This window comes from Oryctolagus cuniculus, chromosome 11, assembly GCF_964237555.1.
Source record: "Oryctolagus cuniculus chromosome 11, mOryCun1.1, whole genome shotgun sequence".
In the NCBI taxonomy this organism is placed as follows: Eukaryota; Metazoa; Chordata; class Mammalia; order Lagomorpha; family Leporidae; genus Oryctolagus; species Oryctolagus cuniculus.
In genome coordinates, this window is record NC_091442.1 from 35,093,322 (window position 1) to 35,112,882 (window position 19,561).

General features: G+C 42.5%; 1 long non-coding RNA gene across 3 annotated transcripts in view; it reads right to left on the bottom strand.

The window, feature by feature from the left end:
* Nucleotides 1–19,561, bottom strand: part of LOC103348253 (uncharacterized) — a 204,097-nt gene that overhangs the window by 146,035 nt on the left and 38,501 nt on the right. For all 3 annotated transcript variants that reach the window (XR_011379992.1, XR_011379991.1, XR_011379993.1), the window contains exon 3: nucleotides 3,802–3,926. This is a non-coding gene — a long non-coding RNA (uncharacterized lncRNA). The remainder of the gene's footprint in view (nucleotides 1–3,801; nucleotides 3,927–19,561) is intronic.

Consider the following 19,561-nt stretch of genomic DNA (forward strand, 5'->3'; position numbering starts at 1 on the left):
GCCTCTCTGCACCACTCTGTCTTAGCTGCTGCAAAAACCCTGAATCATTTCCCTGTTTCTGTTTTTCCCTTCCTGGGCAACGTTCCCGCTGCAGAGGAACCCTGGAGCGGAGCGATCGCCTCCCTTCAGCGGCCGCTGGCTCAGGGAGCCTCAGCTCTGAGTGGAGCAGAAGGCAAAGGCGCAGGGGGCGAGGAGCTGGCAGGCGCCCAGAGGGCGGCGCGGAGGGCGTGGGCAGTGGGGAATCTGCCGGGCTGCGCCGCAGTGGGTTGGGTGCGGGTGATTGGCTTGCCTGCGCAGGCTGGGAGGCGGGATTCCTGACTCACTGCGGCACAGGCAGCGCCCGCCACAAGCACAAGGCTGGAGCGGCGCCTCCCCGCCCCCCTGCAATCTGCTACCCAGGCAAGGGGCGCCTGCGAGGCATCCCAGGGTCAGGGGTCCGCCTGGGGGCCTTCCAAACAGCCCGTGCGCATTTCCACAGCAGCCCTCGGGGCCACTGTCTTGTCACTGTTTGTTTATTTCTACACGCGCCCCTGGAGACTGTGAGAGCAGAGCCTTCTAATCCACCCCCAGAAGAATTCCGGGCCACGCATTTGGCACAGTGCCTGGCTTGTCTTCACAACTTGGGAGATCAGGAGACCTGCGGTGGAAAGCAGCCGGGAGGGAAGAGGCAAAGGAGGAGAGGTGGAGGCGGAGAGGAGCGCAAGTGCAGGGGAACTTGGCTTCTGTGCCTGCACACTGCAGGAAATATCTCTGGGTGATACAGAAACGAAAAGTGCAGGGCGATGAGGGGGCTCAGCTGGGCTGCCCCTCACACACTCTGGCTGTCACCCTCAGATTTAGTCTCCTGTCATTACAGGGATGGTGGTGAGGAGGCAAGAAGAGGACTGGGAGGAAGGGATGGGGAGGAGGGGGGTTGTTCTCAAAAAATGAGGAGTCATCAATAGGCCACTGGCTCCAAACCACCCACTGTCCCCAAAGGAAAACAGGTCATCATAACCCCAGAATCCGCAGAGCATGGAGGAGTCTCAGATGGCATCTGGCACCCATTTTTCAGATAAGGAAACTGAGGCACACAGCAATCAAGGTTAGGCTTGGAATTTCCAATTCACTAGTTTGCCTACTGCACAGAAATAACTTTCCCTGAGCATAGTCTTCTCCTGGTCTCTCCAGACTTACAATGCCAGGGAAAGCCCTACAGTGTGGTTTACCAGGGCCTCGACCCTGGTAAAAGGAACATCGTGGAATTCTGGACACTGAGACCCAAGCAGGCAGCAGCTGCTGACATCCCCCACACAGCCCTGAGCTGCACGCAGCTGCCAGCGCCAGCCAAGGACCAGTTTCTGGGCCATCTCTGCACATGGAGAGGTTTGTCTTTGGCAGTAGCAAAAACAGATTTTGCCGTCTCATTCCCATATTTGCAGTCTCCAGCTGGCTTCTTGTGATTGGCCAGAACTTTTCTTCACCGGAGAGATGGAGAGAATCCGGTCCTCTAACCAGCTGGGAGGAAACACTGCAGCCGCAAAGGTGGGAAAGACTGTTCCAGCCCACAGCGATGGGTCAGGTGTGGGCGCCGCAGGCTGAGTAGATGCCAGGGCCTCTACACTTGACCCTCGGGGAAGCCGTCTCTGACACGGGGGCTAACCTTCTATACTTTTCAGTCTGTAATTGGGGGTTTCACTGTGTAGACCTTGGCTTCCTGGAACACAAGGCTTTTCTAAATTTAATTGCTAAAATTGTCATCAGGACTGGCAGCTTGTGCACACAGAAGGTGGCTGTTAATATTTGTACTCTTCTGTACTCCTGGGGGCACTCAGAGCTTCCTGCTTATCTACCCCAGTCTGTTCTCGTATCTGCTGCACCACACACACTTGGCTTCCTCTGGAGTCAGCAGCTCTATCCTAAGAGATGCACCCCTTCCAACCATTCCACAGCACTCCCAGGCATTCCCAAGGTTAAGGCTTGGTTAGCGGTTGATATCCCCAGTGCATCAGTTCTGTGCTTTGGCTGTTCATTAGGGTCGCTTGTAGAGTTTAATACTGATCCCCAGACCATACCTCAGACTAATTCTGAAGTTGTTTTCTAAATGTTCTCCCTGGTGACTATAACATACAGTAAGGCTGAAATCCTCTGCTCTGATGCTATTGGGTTTGCCAACTGCTTATGTTCTCCCTTCTAGAAACAGCGTCTATATTCCTTTGGAAACCCCACATTGTCTTTTTTTAAATGATTTATTTAGTTACTTGAAAGGCAGAGCAACAGAGAAAGAGAAGGTAGGGGGAATGAGACACAGAAAGAGACCTTCCCATCCACAGCTCACTCTTCAAACGGCCGCAACAGCCGGGTCTGGGCTAGGCCAAATCCAGAAGTGAGAAACTTCTTCTGGGTCTCCCACATGGCTTCTGCTGCCTTCCTGCGTGTATTAGTGGGAAGCTGGCTAGGAAGCAAAGGAGGTGGGACTCCAACAGGCCATGTGAAATAGAATGCTGGCCTCCCAAATGTCAGCTTAACCTGTTATGACACAATACTACCCCTGCCACATTCATGTGATTGATATGAATCCAACTCTCACTTCCCATGCTACACAGCACTTTTTCATTCCCCTGGAGAAAGTGATTGGTTCAGTCACAATATGTGATATAAAGAGGACCAATAAGAATCAGTCTTAGACTTGCTGAAATTATTGGGGAGAGAAACGTTTCTTTCTGCTACAGTTATTCAACAGAAACCATGGAAGTCTTGGGCTCTCAGCAGCTCAGAGGCTCAGAAAGGCTGCCTGTCAATCCAACACAAATGAAGATAACTTTCTAATGGGATGAAAGAGGCTGAAACCTAATTAAAACCATTGTCTGAAGGCAGCTACTTTTCAGTAACAGAAACAGATTCCCCTTTTTTCCCTCAAGCCAGTTTGAGTTGAGGTTCCAATGATATTCCACGTCATAGTACAGTTAGTCTGATGCATAGCTAGGTATTACCTTGAAATACAGAGAAAAGAGCTCTGATCTAACAGAACACCAAACAAGCAAGTTGAAGTGTTCATGACAAAAGATCCCAGGCATCTAAAGATAGCAGAGTGCTGGCCACCTCAAGGACAATGGCTCCCAGAAAAGAGGAGTGAGAACACTAAAAACAAACATGTCCTGTCCCATTATTTTCTTCAGTGAATAGCAAGCACCAAACCTAGCTTAGCCTTAGCTAAATATGAAAGAGTTTAAGAAATGAATAAAAAGGTTCCAGGATTAAATTTTAAGCATTTCTGCTGGAGCTTTTATAACACCCAATATAGCAAGGCATAGGAAGTTTATAATAGCCAATACCACAAAAGCATAGGAAGTCTACAAAAACATAAGGCTGTCAAAACAATACGCTGGATTCTTTAGATTCCCTTCTTAGTTGGGACAGGTTACCTTGAACTTGTGACATCTGTTGGAAGGTACAAGTGAAACGAGTAATAGACTACTGGACTAAGCAGCTCTGTTTCTGAGCATGGCTGGCTATTGGCTGGGATGACACAGAGTTACTAGCCCATATGTCTCTCATCCTTCAGAGCCTTGCCTGGGCTTATTCACAGGGTGGAGTCAGGGTTCAAGAGCAGCAGAAGATCACACAAGGTCTCTGGAGATCTAGTCTCACAACTTGCTCACTGTCATTCCACCATGACCTACTTGTCAAAGCAAATCAACAATGCTATTTCTTGATGGAAGAAGTTGCAAAGTCACATTGCAGAGAGTCAATGAGAACTTGGAGGTTATGTAACCTAATCTTAACCATTCAACAGATGAAAGCTAAAGCCAAAGCACTCACCTGAGTCCCCCTCCGATTATGGAGGGTTATTCTGGATTCCACACTGGCACTGCCCACATAGATGCTCTGTCTGCTCTGCATTCATGTCCAATACTATGCAGGTCATGTGGCTCCTCATTAAAGGCCTATGAAGTGATTAAGGCAGACAGTGCATAAATTTGCTTCTTTACAATGGAAAAAGCTGATACCTTGTTCTCAAGGTCATGCACTGGGATTTTTTTTCTGGGCTGAGTTGTGCCAATGTCACACAAAATAAGACACTGATTCTATCCATACAGGCTATAGAGTTTACCAGTGAAGTGGTATGGCTGGCCCTTGAATCAAGGTCTCTGATTTCCTCCTCTGATTTACTTTTCTCTTTTCAATTTTTTTTAATTGATTTTTAAAGCAGAGACAGAAAGACAGATGGAGACAGATCTCCCATCCTCTGGTTCTCCCCCCAAATACCTACAGGCCAAGCCAAAGCCGAGAGTCCAGAACACCATCAAAGTCTCCCACATGGGTGGCAGGGACTCAAGTCCTTGAGCCATCATCTGCTGTCTCCTAAGGTGCACATTAGCAGGAAGCTGAAAGAGAAGTGGGGTAACCAGGACTTGAACCAGGCACTCTGATATGGGGTGCAGATGTCCCACTTGGAGACCCATGCATGTATTCTTCATCCCCTTATACTGCTATGGTTTTCCTAATACTTGTTGGTATATCAAAAACCATTGTAGGGGCCGGCGCCGTGGCTCAATAGGCTAATCCTCCACCTAGCAGTGCTGGCACACCGGGTTCTAGTCCCAGTCAGGGCGCCGGATTCTGTCCCGGTTGCCCCTCTTCCAGGCCAGCTCTCTGCTGTGGCCAGGGAGTGCAGTGGAGGATGGCCCAAGTGCTTGGGCCTTGCATCCCATGGGAGACCAGGAGAAACACCTGGCTCCTGCCTTCGGATCAGTGCGGTGCACCAACCGCAGCGTGCCAACCATGGCGGCCATTGGAGCGTGAACCAACGGCAAAAGGAAAACCTTTCTCTCTGTCTCTCTCTCTCACCGTCCATTCTGCCTGTCAAAAAAAAAAATTATAGGGACCCACACTGTGGCTTAGCAGGTAAAGCTGCCACCTGCCATGCCAGCATCCCATGTGGGCACCGGTTCAAGTCCCAGCTGCTCCACTTCCAATCCAGCTACTTGCTATTGTGCCTGGGAAAGCAGCAGGAGACATCCCAAATCCTTGGGCCCCTGCACCTGCATGGGAGGTCCAGAAGAAACTCCAGGCTCCTGGCTTCAGATCAGTCCAGCTGCAGCCATTGCGGCCATTTGGGGAGTGAACCAGCAGATGAAAGACTTCTGTCTCTCAAATAAATTAATAAATCTTCAAAAAAATTGTATATGTGACTGGGGGGATTTGTTCTCAGAGCCCTCAGGCTTCCTTCATTCCTATCTCTCCTTCCTGCCAAAGACAGTGTTCTCTTTGATTACTCAGCATTGTGTACTCTACTCTGTCTCTGCTGGGAAAGGGCCCAGACTTTGTGGTGGCTGAATACGAATGATGGGCAAAGTCCAGAAAAAGCAGGAGGAAAGGAGAGAACAGTAGGAGAGCTATGTGTGGTAGGGCTGTAGAAAAACCTGAGCTGGGGCATAGAAAGAAATTTAGAAAATGAGAAAAACAAGAGGTTATATTAAAACTGGGTAGAATAAGGATTTTTCTAAATGATGTGCTATTATGAATAGGATTTCTTTTAATTGTCTTCTAGATAGTCAACTAAAGTTTGATCTACCTTTTATTTGTACTACTTTCAGCTACTAACTGTGTTGGATTTATAATGGAACACTTTGGCAGGCCTAGATCACATGGGAAGTGGGAATTTATATGGGAAAAATATAGTTAGGAATCGTTATATCCCTTGGCAAGATAACCAAAGTTTTTAACTTCACAAGATGCTTGGTCCAAATCAGAACATCAATTGCTCTTTTCTCAAGGAAAAAAATCAAAACCTAAGTTGCATATTTTACTCATATTTCATTGGTTTTTCCAATGATCTCATCTAGGATACCACATCACATTTAATTGTCATTTCACCTTACATGATTGCTCAGAGCTGTGACAGTTTCTCCAACTATGCTTGTTTTGGGTGACTGTGGAAGTTTTGAAGGGAGCTGGTCAGATATTTGGTAGGTGGTCCCTCAGTTTTCCTTTTTTGTTTTTAGGATTAGACTTGGTTATGCATTCATGGAGAAGGCAAAATGGCATTTTAAAACCATCCTATCAAGTGTATATACCATCAATATGACTTATCTCTAATGATGTTAACCTTGACTGTCTGAATAAGGTTTCTCCACTGTAATACTACTTTTTACTCCCTGTCCCTACTGTATTCTTTAGAATGGAGTTGTTAGTTACAGCCCATGCTTAAGGGGATGGCAGTTTCATCTTTTACTGTGGTAAAGGATTTTATTTACTGTCATTTCATTTAAAGTTAGCCTGGGAAAGGGAATGAGTGTGCAATGGACAATAATGCTGTGATGTGTAAGGGAGTTCTCATGCTGGAAGCAGGGTGGGCAGGAATGTGGCTTTGCTGGAAATGGGGAGCCACGTGATGGTGAATGGAATACGTGGGGAAAAAGGGAGAAAATTTAGCAGCTGTTCTTAGTGGGAGACTTTAGTGAGAGATTTCTGGAGGGGGTATTGTAAATGTTTTCTTGGTGGCATACTGTACAAAACCCTTTTACTATATCTTTGAGGAAATTTATTGTAAAAGTTTACATTTGTCTTCAAGGCATTGGAAGCTACACTGCTGTCACTTCCAGGCAGACTGGTCCACAAAAGAGTCCTACCATTTTGGGGCTGCATCAGCATACAATAAATTGAACTGCTCTAGATATGGAAAAGAAAATGTGTGATATATACTCTTTTGAGCATTGTTTGATTTCTTCAACCCCATGGGACTTTATGAACAGTCTTATGATGATACATTCCTTCAATAGCATTCAGTAGTTTCATAGCAACTTCCTGTTATTTGTCAGAATGTGAAAAGAGTAGAAAGGTTGGTTATGGCATCTTTGATTTATTTTGAAGACTGAACTCGTCTATGATCTTTTATTAATTATTATTACTTTATAGTTATATTGGACTCCATTGTGACCTGTATACTTTCTGATCATTGCTTTTTATTTATATATAATTGATTTTTAAGTATGTTTCAGAGAGAAAGATTGTTTTTCACTTAACACCTGTTAACTGATGGGCTCTTGTTGCTGTTTCCATCATGCACATTTTTATCAAAAGATGAAGCCTCAATAACTTACACTGAGTGATTTAGCATAGTGAAAGACGCTAATGGTATGATTTGTGATCCCACAATGGATATGCATTTTTCAACTAGAAAGATGGTTTCAGTGCTCAGGGAAGAAGTAAACATATTCTAAACAAGCTGTGGTCAGCTAAACAAGGTGAGTAAGTGGGTTCTTTCTTGGGAATTGCCAGAAATCAGGGCATACGTCGGTCCATCCACGGAGAACAGTTAAAGTAATGGATGTCTGGCAAGCGTCCACAGAAATCCCTTGGCTGTGAAGCAGAAGCAGGACATGGAGCAGGTGTTCTTTCCGCTATTCCTAGGCACAAAAAGTAATTTCTAGCACAAGCTATGGCAGAAGGAGATACAGAAAATCAACCAAGCTTAATTTCATCTCACATGTCCTCTGTGTACCAAGAATGCATGGAAATTTCATTCATGAAGCAAACAAGAAAGAAATGCTGAGAGTTTTTAAAGAACCAATCTTAGTGGTAAGCCTGGGACAGGCAAATATTCCCAATAATTCAGACAATTACTGTTACAAGGCCAGTTTCCAAGTGACATTGTGATACAAATGTAGCTCCTTTTCTTATTCTGCTGATTTATTAAAATAAAGACACTTTCATGCTGTTTGCTGTCTACCAATAGCATTAATAGTAACAATAACAATGAAAAAGTTGTCTAGTATTTATTGTCTAGTATTTACCACAGAATACAAAACTTCTTTCGTTTTTCATTGCTTGATCTCACTGGTTTCCGAAGCCATCTCTGCTTTGAAAAGAAACAAGGTTGCCAATGTAGACCTTCATTTGAGCTTTTGTCTGAACCACATGGGTCCCCCAAGTCCCTACTTTACAGAGGCCTTAAGCTTGGTATCTGCAGTATTACTTGGTAACCCCAAGTATTCTAGGGTTTGCTTTTTAAGACTGTTAGAAAATGCTAAAATTCAGTAAACTGAGTTACCTTTGCGTTAGAAAAACAAAATGGAGTATTCCGTAGGAAAATAAATAAAATTCTGTTTCAAGGTCAAAATCTTGAGGACAGTGAGATATAAACCACAGAAGAGGACCATCTCTGGGAAAACTCTAATTCAAGGCCAAAAGCAGTAAGAGTCTGAGAAAAGGCACTCCTGGCCCACAGGAAGTGCTTCTTCCAATGCTGTGTATGAAAATGCTTTGTAAGACAAGCAGCTCCCAATCTTGGACTGAATCCAAATTGCCATTAGGTTAAAATGTCTATTCAGGCCCATACCCTTATTACCATGGTGGTAGGCCTAGGTACTCCATAGACTGTCCATGAACATTTGATTGGTTAACTGTTCTAACCTGCCCATTTATTTGTTTTCACCCTGTACCTACAGCTAATGTACCCTTAAGTAAAAAGGAAGACACAGATGATAACTAAATAAAACTAATCTAGATCATTTCTAATGTGTTGGCCTTCTAAGACTTGTCACTTAGGTTAAAAAAGGATAGTCTATGGCTGGCACCGCGGCTCAATAGGCTAATCCTCCGCCTGTGGCGCCGGCACACCGGGTTCTAGTCCCGGTTGGGGTGCCGGATTCTGTCCTGGTTGCCCCTCTTCCAGGCTAGCTCTCTGCTGTGGCCCAAGAGTGCAGTGGAGGATGGCCCAAGTGCTTGGGCCCTTCATCCCATGGGAGACCAGGAGAAGCACCTGGCTCCTGCCATTGGATCAGCGCGGTACACCGGCCACAGCGGCCATTGGAGGGTGAACCAACAGCAAAGGAAGACCTTTCTCTATGTCTCTCTCTCTCACTGTCCACTCTGCCTTTCAAAAAAAAAAAAAAAAAAAAAAAAAAAGATAGTCTTGGGGCCAGTGCTGTGACATAGTAGGCTAAGCCTCTGCCTGCAGTGAGAGCATCCCTTATGGACACCAGTCACCAGTTCCTGGCTGCTCCGCTTCCAATCCAGCTCTCTGTTTATGGCCGGGGGAAGCAGTGGAGGATGACCCAACTGCACCCACGTGGGAAGACCCAGAAGAAGCTCTTGGCTCCTAGCTTCAGATCAGCCCAGCTCTGGCCATTGTGGCCATTTGGGGAGTAAACCAGCAGATGGAAGACCTTTCTCTCTGTTTCTCCCTTTCTCTGCAACGCTACCTCTCAAATAAATAAAATCTTTTAAAAATGATGCTCTTATTTTTTATTTATTTGAGAGGCAGAGAGATAGAGACAGACACAAAGAGCTTCCATTCACTGGTTCATTTTTGAAATGCCTACACCAACTGGGCTGATCGTCCATGTGGATGGCAGGGACTGAACTCTAAGCTATCAGCACTGCCTCTAGGGGTGAACATTAGCAGGAAACTGGAATTGACAGCAGAGCTGGGATTCAAACCCAGACATTGATATGGGATAGATGCATCCCAAGTGACTTATTAACCAAATGTCTGCTCCTATTATTTTTAAAAAACTTACATAATTATAGTAAAATCAGCCTCATCTAGCTAAAAATACTGTAATTGTAAAGTAATAAATGCTTATTACAGAAAATAGTTAAAATTTTATAAAGCCATCAACCAGAAAGATACACTTTATGTGTATACATATAAATATAGGGTTATATAGAACACATATATAGTTTTGTATCTGGCTCAATTAACTTAGCAGCTTTTAGACACATTTTCACCATTTAATGAAATATTGTTTAGGAACATAAGTTTAATAACTGTTTAATGCTGATCCCAAAGATAAGTGCCAATTTTATTATTTTGAGGCATTTAGAGTTTTCCCAATATTTTTTTCTGAAGTCAATAATGCTCTACTATTTGCCTGCAGTTTCCAAAGCACACTTGATTTCTGTTTTTGTCTTTCTCTTTATGTATTAGTTATGATCATTGAATTACAATTCTGTCACTGAGAAAGGTCTTAGAAAAAATATCCCTCACTCTGTTCTAAGGAGTTATACTTTGAAACCTTTCAAACATACAATTACATAGAATGATGAAAGAAATATTAATACATTATATCTTATTCTGAAATTTTAATCAAAATAGCCAGAACAGTACATATAAAACTCAAGCTCAGTTTTTTCTCTTTCTGTGTTTTATCTTGTCTTCTTTCAAGCTGACTGGGGTAAATTTCTGTGTATCACACTCAGTCTAGGTTTTTATATTTTTGCTACACACATATGGGAAATATATAGAGTTTTTTAAATATGGATAATTGTTAGCAGACTGAATGTAATATTTTGCCATTTATTTTCCATTCAATATTTCTTTTCATCTATTTATGTGGATTTATGTAACTTGCAAATGCTACGTGGCATTCCATCATGTGACTATGTAATCTACTTGTTATCCATTCCATATTTTATGGATATTTAGGTTCTTGCCAAATTTTCTCTAATAAAGGCAGTGCTACAGTATATTCTGGGCTTTTTTCATATCTTTAATGGTCATTTGTAATGGTAACTTTCTTTTACTTAGTACTGTCTGATGCAGCAAATGCCTTTTCTATTCCTTTATTTCGAACTTTTCTGAGTCTTCTAAGTATATTTCTAGACAGTAGCAAGTAGTTTATTTTTATACACTCAGCTTATCTCTACCTTTTATAAATCTATCTACAATTTCTGACACATTTGAAGTTATGTCTGCTATATTTAATCATATATTCCCTTTGAGAGCTTTTTCTGCTTCTTCTTCCTGCCCCTGAACTCCATTGGATCTATTTCCTTCTGATGCCCTCCATTGATTTAGAAGTCATATTTTATTTCTACAGTTTTAGCAGTTGCCCTTAAATATTTAGAACGTATACTTAAAAACTACTTTTATTTCAAGCTTTTGGCATCTCGGCCCTTCTTCCAAACAATACAATACTTTAGAATGCACTAACTCTATCCTATTCTTTGTCATGTTATTTATGTCCCATTTATGTCCCATTATATTTTGACACTTCTGTATGTTTGAAGTGGAAAGAGAGATAACTTGGATCAATTCAGTCTTTAATTTGGAGTCTCATAATTTTGATTATTGGCGACAACTAACTGAGCACCAAAGGGGAAACTTGTTGAAGTGAAATGGACACTATGAGAAACAGTGACTTGATCAGCTCTTGTCCTGATGGTTGATGTACAGTGTAATACTTTATCCATTTTAGTATTTTTTTTGTTCTAGTACCATTGGTTGAACTCTTTAATTAACACACAATTATTCTTAGGCGTTTAAATTTTAACTGAAAAGTGATCCCTGTTAGGAATTTGGAAAACATTATGTTGAGTGAAATAAGCCAATCCTAAAGGGACAAATACCACTTGTTCTCCTTGATAGGTGACAACTAACTGAGCACCAAAAAGGAAACCTGTTAAAGTGAAATGAACACTATGAGAAACGGTGACTTGATCAGCCCTCACCCTGACTGTTGATGAGCAGCTTAATATGTTATCCCTCTTAGTATTTTTTTGTTTGTTCTACTTAATACTTTTGGTTGAATACTGTAATCAATATACAATTCTTCTTAAGTGCTGAAACTTAACTGAAAAGTGATCGCTGTTAAATATAAGAGTGGGAATAAGAGAGGGAAGAGATGTGCAATTCGGGACATGCTCAAGCTGACTTACCTCAAACAGTAGAGTTAGAAACATACCAGGGGATTCGAATTCAATCCCATCGAGGTGGCATGTACCAATGCCATCTCACTAGTCCCAGTGATCAATTTCTGTTCACAATTGATCGTAATGATAGGACTAAGAACCAAAGGGATCACATAAACAAGAATAGTGTCTGCAAATACTAGCTGATAGAATCAAAAAGGGAAAGAATGATCCAACATGGGAAGTGAGATACACAGCAGACCCATAGAATGGCAAATGTCCTAACAGCACTCTGGCCTCATAATCAGCCCTTAAGGCATGCGGATCCGGCTGAAATGCCCATGAGAGTATTTCAGGCATGGAAAGCCAAGACACTCTGGGGGAAAAAAAACCTAAATGAAAGATCTCCACGAGTGAGATCCCAGTGGAAAGAATGGGTCATCAAAGAAGGAGGTACCTTTCTCTGAAGGGAGGAGAGAACTTCCACTTTGACCATGGCCTTGTCTAAAAATGATCAGAGTCAGTGAACTCAGGGGGCTTCCATAGCCTTGGCAGCTCATGACAAGAGCCTAGGGTGATTACTGAGGCCATAAACAAGAGTGTCAATTTGTTAAGTCAACAACAGGAGTCACTGTGCACTTACTCCTCATGTAGGATCTCTGTCCTTAGTGTGCTGTACATTGAGATCTAATGCTATAACTAGTACTCAAACAGTATTTTTCACTTTATGTTTCTGTGTGGGAGCAAACTGTTGAAATCTTTACTTAATGTATGCTAAACTGATCTTCTGTATATAAAGAGAATCGAAAATGAATCTTGATGTGAATGGAAGGGGAGAGGGAGTGGATAAGGGGAGGGTTGCGGGTTGGAGGGACGTTATGGGGGGGAAGCCATTGTAATCAATATTCTGTACTTTGGAAATTTATATTCATTAAATAAAAGTTAAAAAAAATTTAAAAAAAATTAAAAAAAATTCCTGATGAGTGTGCACCAAAATATGGATAGTAATTATTTTAAGACTGTATGATTAGAAGTAATTTTAAAATTCTTTTCTATTGTGGGGAGCAACTCGGACTAGACTAAGTTACTGGAATTAAGACTTATTCTATGCATCTGCTCTCCCACAATATGGCGCTGAGAAGGGAGGAAACAGCTTCTACACAGCTGCCTCCAGTTCAACTAATAGACTGTGGGACCTGCTCCTGATTGGAGGAGAGCAGCATACTCGGCATGTGGGTAGCAGAGTTGGGATTGGCGGAAGAGGACTATAAAGGAGGAGAGAGACAACATGCACGAGGAACATCTAAGGGGAACATCTAAGGGGAACACCTGAGCAGCCCCCGAGAGAGCCGGCCGGCGGTGTGCCACTCCCCCGCGGAAGTGGGGAATGTGGCAGGGGGAACCGCCCTTCCACAGAGGTGGAAGGGTGGTAGCCAACCCGGGAAGAACCAGCAGCAAACCCTGGGAGGGCCGAGCAGACAAAAGAACAGCGCAGGGTCCTGTGTCGTTCCTCCACGAAGAGGGGGAGCGACATCTATGTTTTTGCCTTTCTATATGTTCTCTTTTCTTCCATGGTTAAAAAAAAAAGTGGGAAACTGAACAGAGAAATTAAAAATAAAGAAAAGAAAGAGGGAAGGAAAAATGGAAAGTACCTTTCTTTACTATTTTGTTCTCATCTTGCTCTGTTGTTTTCTTTTTTAATAAATTTTATTTATTATTTATTTGAAAGGCAGAGAAGTAGAGACAGGAACAGAAATAGCTAGAGACAGAACTCCCATCCACTGGTTCATACTCCCAAAGCCCATAACAGTCATGGCTTCTCCAAGTTGGTGAAACTGCTCTTCTGGAACATGGAAATGATTCCCATTCAATCTAGCCAGAGTGGCCCACTCTGCAGCCCTCTACCACAAAATCACCATACCCTTTACTGGGAAGAGCCCCCTGATCAGGGAACTCCTAAGAGTGACTGGGTTACAACCCAGTTCCCTCAGCTGTCTAACATACCTCTCTGTCCTCTGTCCCCTGGGACATTTAGGGGATTTGATTCCTTTTAAAGCATTCTCAGAATAAAGTAAGGGCATCAGCTTTGTTGCTACTCAACCACATCATGTCATTTGGCCTTACCTTCCCCCTTTTGGCATAGGACTCATCTAATGATTTCTAAATTTCCCTAGGATCTGCTGCTAAAACGGAACAATAATTTTCCCTGCTCTGGTGTGCCTCTAAAGCTGTCTACTTATTTCTCCCACTGTATCATCTCAGATGCTTTTGGCGCTAAATAAAGAAACCCTGGATCAAACTGGATTAAACAAGAAAGCATCCTTATATCACAAAACTGGAAATCTGGCATGAGGACTGGCAGACTCAAAAGCTCAACTGTGTCAAGCAGGTCACGGCTCCTTTCTCTCTTCATGGCTGAAACCGTGGCTGGCTTCATTCCAAAGCTGGTTTCCCTGCATGGTCAGAAGTTGGCTGTAAATAGCACTGAGAGCCTGCTTCTCCCATCAACAGTGGGGAAGAGAAGGAGAAACCCTCTTTGTAATCTGGCATTAAAAAGTTTCTCTGGGGTAGGCATTTTGCCTAGTGGTTAAGCTGTTGGTTGGGACATCTACATCTGCTGGAGTGCTTAGGCTCATGGGCTAGCTCCACTCCTGATTCCAGTTTCCTGCTATTTTGTACTCAAGGAAGCAATGGTAATGGCTCAAGTAGTTGAGTCTCTGTGATGCATGTGGGAGACTTTGAAGGAGGACCCATCTCCCACCTTTGGCCTGGCTTAACCCTGGTCACTAAAAACATGTGGGGAGTGACCCATGGATAGAATCAATCTTTCTCTGTCTCTTAAACAAAAAAAGAGTCATAAGTAAGTTTATAAATTGATAAACAGAAAGCTTTTCCTTCAGCCTGTTGAGTTAACTAAGAAAAGACAAGCATGAAAGGAGAAATGTTATGTGATAATCAACTAAATCACAAGTTCTGAACCAGTTGCCAACAAGGAGGATGGGATCACCTTTGTTTGTTTAGACTAAGCCCCACCCCTGTATTTATATGTGAGTTCAGTTTCTCAGATCACATGCATTGTATGAAGCAAGATAGATACCTAGAAAAAGATGTGTTCTATCAATAAGGAGATAGATGATTATGGAATATTGTTGTTCCAACAATAATGTCCCCTAAAGCTGTCATTCAAAAGATTTATTATATATACTAGAAGGAACTCTCATATTTGTATCTGATCTCTCTCTCTCTCTCTCTCATTCTCTCCCTCCTCCCCTCTCTGAATTACTAGTAGGAAATTTCCTATTTCCCTTACATCTCATTGAAACTTCACTTTAAATATAAGTTTAACTCATCCTAGTCCAGTTTACAGTAAAATCTTGTGTTCCACAAAGCTCTTGTAATTAAAAGAAATGTTAAATTTTTTGAATCTCTTATTACTTGTCAACAAAAACTAGCTTTCTCAACTTTGGTTTCAATAGACTTCTAAAGCCCCCATGATAGTTTGATGAAACTCAATGAAAGGTCACCACAAAACACACTAAACACCAGAGTTAAGGGAGAGGTTTGTTGTCAGGTGAGGAAAACCCAACAGGCTGGAGGGAGAGGGCAAGAGAGCAAGAAAGAGCAAACACGTGTGCAGGAAGTAGGTCCTGTTATAGTTGTGCAGGGGGTAGGGAAGTGGGAGCAGTGAATCCTGTTAGGGTAGGGGTGGAGCTGACACTTGTGATTGGGCCATTTGGTCACCTGACTTCTAGCCAGCCAAGCTGGGCTTAGGACCATAGCTTACTGTGCAAGGTGGTGCCTGGGGCTTAAGATGGTGCCACAGATAAGAAGCACCATTTCACTAACACTCAGTATCTGTCTAAGGGGTGTCTGCCATCCCCATGAAGATAGACATTACATGCCAGTGATTCCATGAGGAGAAAGTAGCAAGAGAGCAATCCAAACAGATCTACCAAAAATTCTAAATACATTGAAAATATATAACAAATCCAGTACCTATCCCTATCACACTTCTGTCTTCCTGGTTTTCCTTCCAGACACAGGATGAGAGCCATCCCACCCAGATGATTTCAGTTCTGTCCCTGTTACTCCAAACCATGAGGCTTTCTCCAATGCATCATCTCATCAGCTTCCCTCCTAGCAATTGCTGTAATTCATAGCCGTATGTTTATTTGCAAGTATTCCTACTTACTTGTTTGCTATTTTATTTGTTTATTTATCTGCTTGCTTATTCTCTATTTTCTGTACTAGAATGCAGGCTCTATGAGAGACTTCAACTCTATTGGTTATTACTTTATGACCAGCATCTAACAGAGGACCTGGCACAAAAATAGTTATTGGCAGGATGAATGAAAGAGTGAATTGTCTCTCAAATTTTTCCTACATGGTTGAGCATTTGCATTTCCATATGTTAGCTAATTCACAGAATGGTGTTACTATTCTCATCAGATAATAATAATAATGATTATATCACTAAGGTATAGGAATGCTAAGTGACTTACTAAAGACACACAGTAAGGGTTAGGATGCAGATCACAAACTTCAGTCTTCTGTCTGAAGTCCTGGGTTCCCTCCAATCTGGCCTATGCTTTAAGGTTCTCAACACTTAAAAATCACTTCAATAGGTAGAGATGGTAGAAAGCCTTCTCTAGTCAAAAGAACAGAGTTAGCAAAGTTAGAGAGGTGGATGGCAACTGAGAGCATTCTGGGAACATTTTCAGATATCTATCCTTATAAACTGTACAGGGAGATGTGAGACTTCCCACAGGACAAGACTTTTACTGCCTGTGTTTGGCTGCAAAACAAATACTACCTGCCTCTAGCAATGCCGGGAACGATGTTGACTGAATTTTCAGAGAGTCTGAATGAAGCACACAGTATGGAAATTACAAGATAAGAAAGACTAAATCTAGTCTCTGCCCTCCTGGAATGTTCCCGATGTAGGAACCAGAACTCTGTGCTACTAAAGCCAGCAGTTGTTGCTTTAAGTTTCTCTTTCAGCAAGGGGAAAAATCCCAGTCCTTGCAGCCATGCCTCATTCCAAGCTCAGGTGTTGGGGAAGCAGGTGTCTATCAGCAGCCTGAAAACTGACCACAAACCAGAACAGAGAATAACAAGAAGACACACCATGCAGGCATTTTTCTTCCTTTGGAAACACCAAGTCTTTTAACAACACAGATCTGAGGCAGCTCTTATGCACCAGCAGCTGTACCACTTCATTCGTGCTTGAAGAGTTTCCTCCCAGTATGAGCTAGGTGGCATCATATCCATATAATCATTTGTAGGGTCAGAATCCTTTAATCAGCAGTCACTGTTCTCATTCATCCTTGATAGAAGCTTTTCCAGATGAAGTCAAGTTCTTCTGAGGGTCTTTCAAAAAGTTTATGGAAAATAGGATTTAAAAATAAACTTATTTTGGTGCAAAAAAAAATTGGAATCCACAGGGCAAGCATTGTAGCATAGTGGGTTAAGTTACCACTTGAGATGCCCACATCCCATTTTGGAGTGAATGAGTTTGAATCTCATCTCTGCTTCCTACCCAGCTTCCCACTAATGTGTCTTGGAGGCAGCAGATAATGCCCAAGTACTTCAGTTCCTGCCACTTGTGTTGGAGACCCAGAGAGAGTTCCGGGCTCCTGGCTCCAGGCTCCTGGCTTTGGCTTGGCCCAGCCCCAACTGTTGCAGGCATTTGGGGGATGAGCTGCAGATAAGATCTCTCTCTCTCTCTCTCTCTCTTCCAACTTTTCTCTTTTTTGTCACTCTGCTTTTTAAATAAATTAATAAAGCTTTTTAAGTAATTTAAAAATATTATCATGAAAAAAACCTGTGCATGAACTTCAAGATTCTTTGCACCAAACTTCTCTCTGAAATCCATTTTCATAAACTGTTTGAAGTAACCTCTGTTAGTTTCACAGGGATGCCATAACAAGATAGTACACACTATGTGGTTTGAAACTATGGAAATGTGTTACCTCCTAATTCTGGAGGCTTGAAGTCCAAGACCAAGTGTTGGCAGGACTATATTCTCTCTGAGTCTCACCATAGAACCTTTCCTTTCCTATTGTTGCTCCTGCTGATGGCCATCAATCCTCATGGGCTTATAGATATGCTGTACCGTTTTCTACCTCACTTGTCATGTAACATTCTCCCTGTATGTCTTCGTCTTCATGTGGTGTTTTTCTTTTTTAATGCTGTCATGTTGGATTGGAACCCTCATTACAGACCTCATTTTAACACCTGCAAAGATTCTGTTTCCAACGTAGCTCACATTCATAGGTACCAGAGGTTAAGAGCTTCTATATATTTGTGGAAGGTCCACAATTCAACCCATTACAGCCTAGTATTACTAAGTCCACTTTTCAAGGAGGAAACTGGGGCTCATGGAAAGCAATGGATTACTATATTAGCACAGGGATGGATCAACTGCCCTAATTTTTTTATGTCTCTCTGTATCTATCTTTCCATGTGGTTGCTTCAATGAGATAGAACAGATGTGATACAAGCAGAGGCTTGAAAAGTGCTTATGAATGAGGGCTTCCTACTCCTTAATGCTCTATAGCTCTGTGATCACGATGAGAAGTAGCTCAGGCTAGCCTGCTGAATGATGAGCAACAGCCCAGGCTAGCCTGCTGGGTGATGAGCAACTAGATTGAGTAATATCCCAGTCATCTTGGTGTCACCATAATAAATTAATTAGCACCAAACCTCCAGGTGACCACAGATGGATACATCAGCTAGCCTCAGAAAGACCTGGAAAATTCAACCCAAACCAGCAGAACCCATAGTTGACTCATAGATCCATGAATAATGACAAATTAATGGTTGTTGTTTGACATCACAAGATTTGAGGGTGGTTTGGTACATGGAGAAAACTAACTGGTACAGTCATATAGATGTTACAGAACAAGGACTTGAATTTATTATGAGATGTATTTACACTGCAGAACCTTGGATCCATAGGATGATGGTTTATAATTTTCCCACAGGCCATGCCTTGAGCTCCTTGTGCCCACCAGTATTGAGACAATGTGAAGAGACTAGCTTCATTAACTTCAATATTTTTCCACCTTTTCCTTTATTTTTCCTTCCTTTGGTGGTAGTGAGAAATTTCTAGGAGCTATGAGCCATGAACTATGAAGATAACTCAGAGATTTGAGCTGTAATTGCGTAATTTCTAGCTTTGATGAGATGGGCCAAAACCTGTGATGTTAGTAAGAAGTTGGCAAGAAAAGAAAGAGAATGAAAGCTCTGTGGATGAAAGCACACTCATACTAGAGATCAATCAGTTTGCCAACTATAATGTGGCATTTGTCTGCCTAAGGAGTGTTCCAGAACAAGTCGGGGGAGAGAGTTTATTCCTTGTCCTTGTAGAAAAGAGACCCCTTCTAGGAACCTTGATAGAATTCTTTTCCTCTCTCTCTCCTGCAGGCCTGTGAGCAGAAGCCAGTTCTTAGAAATAGCTGAAAATGTGACCAAGGAAGTCTTAACAAGTAGAAATGAGGAAGTTGTTGAGATAGACTGACCTGACTGTGTGGAGATGAAAGGAGGGAGACAAGTGAGGAATGAAATGTTCACTAATCAATTAGCTATTAATATGTAAGAAATCATTCCAAAAGTTTGTGGTATAAAACAACAATTATTTGTCATTTATCATGAACCTGTGGTTCCACTAGGAGGTTCTGCAAGTCTGTATTGGTCTTGGTTGATCTTGACAAGGCTTGCTCAAGCATTCACTGTCAGCTACCAGGCTGGCTGTCAGCTGGCTGACCCAAGTTGGCCTCAGCTGGACTGACTTGGTCTTGCTCCATGTAGCTTTTTCACCCGTCAAGCAGACCAGCTTAGGCTTATTCTCCTGATGATGCCAAAAATCCAAGAGACAAAGTCAAAATGCACAAGTACTTCTCCAAGTCTCTTTTTTTCTATATTTAAAAAATGTTTAACT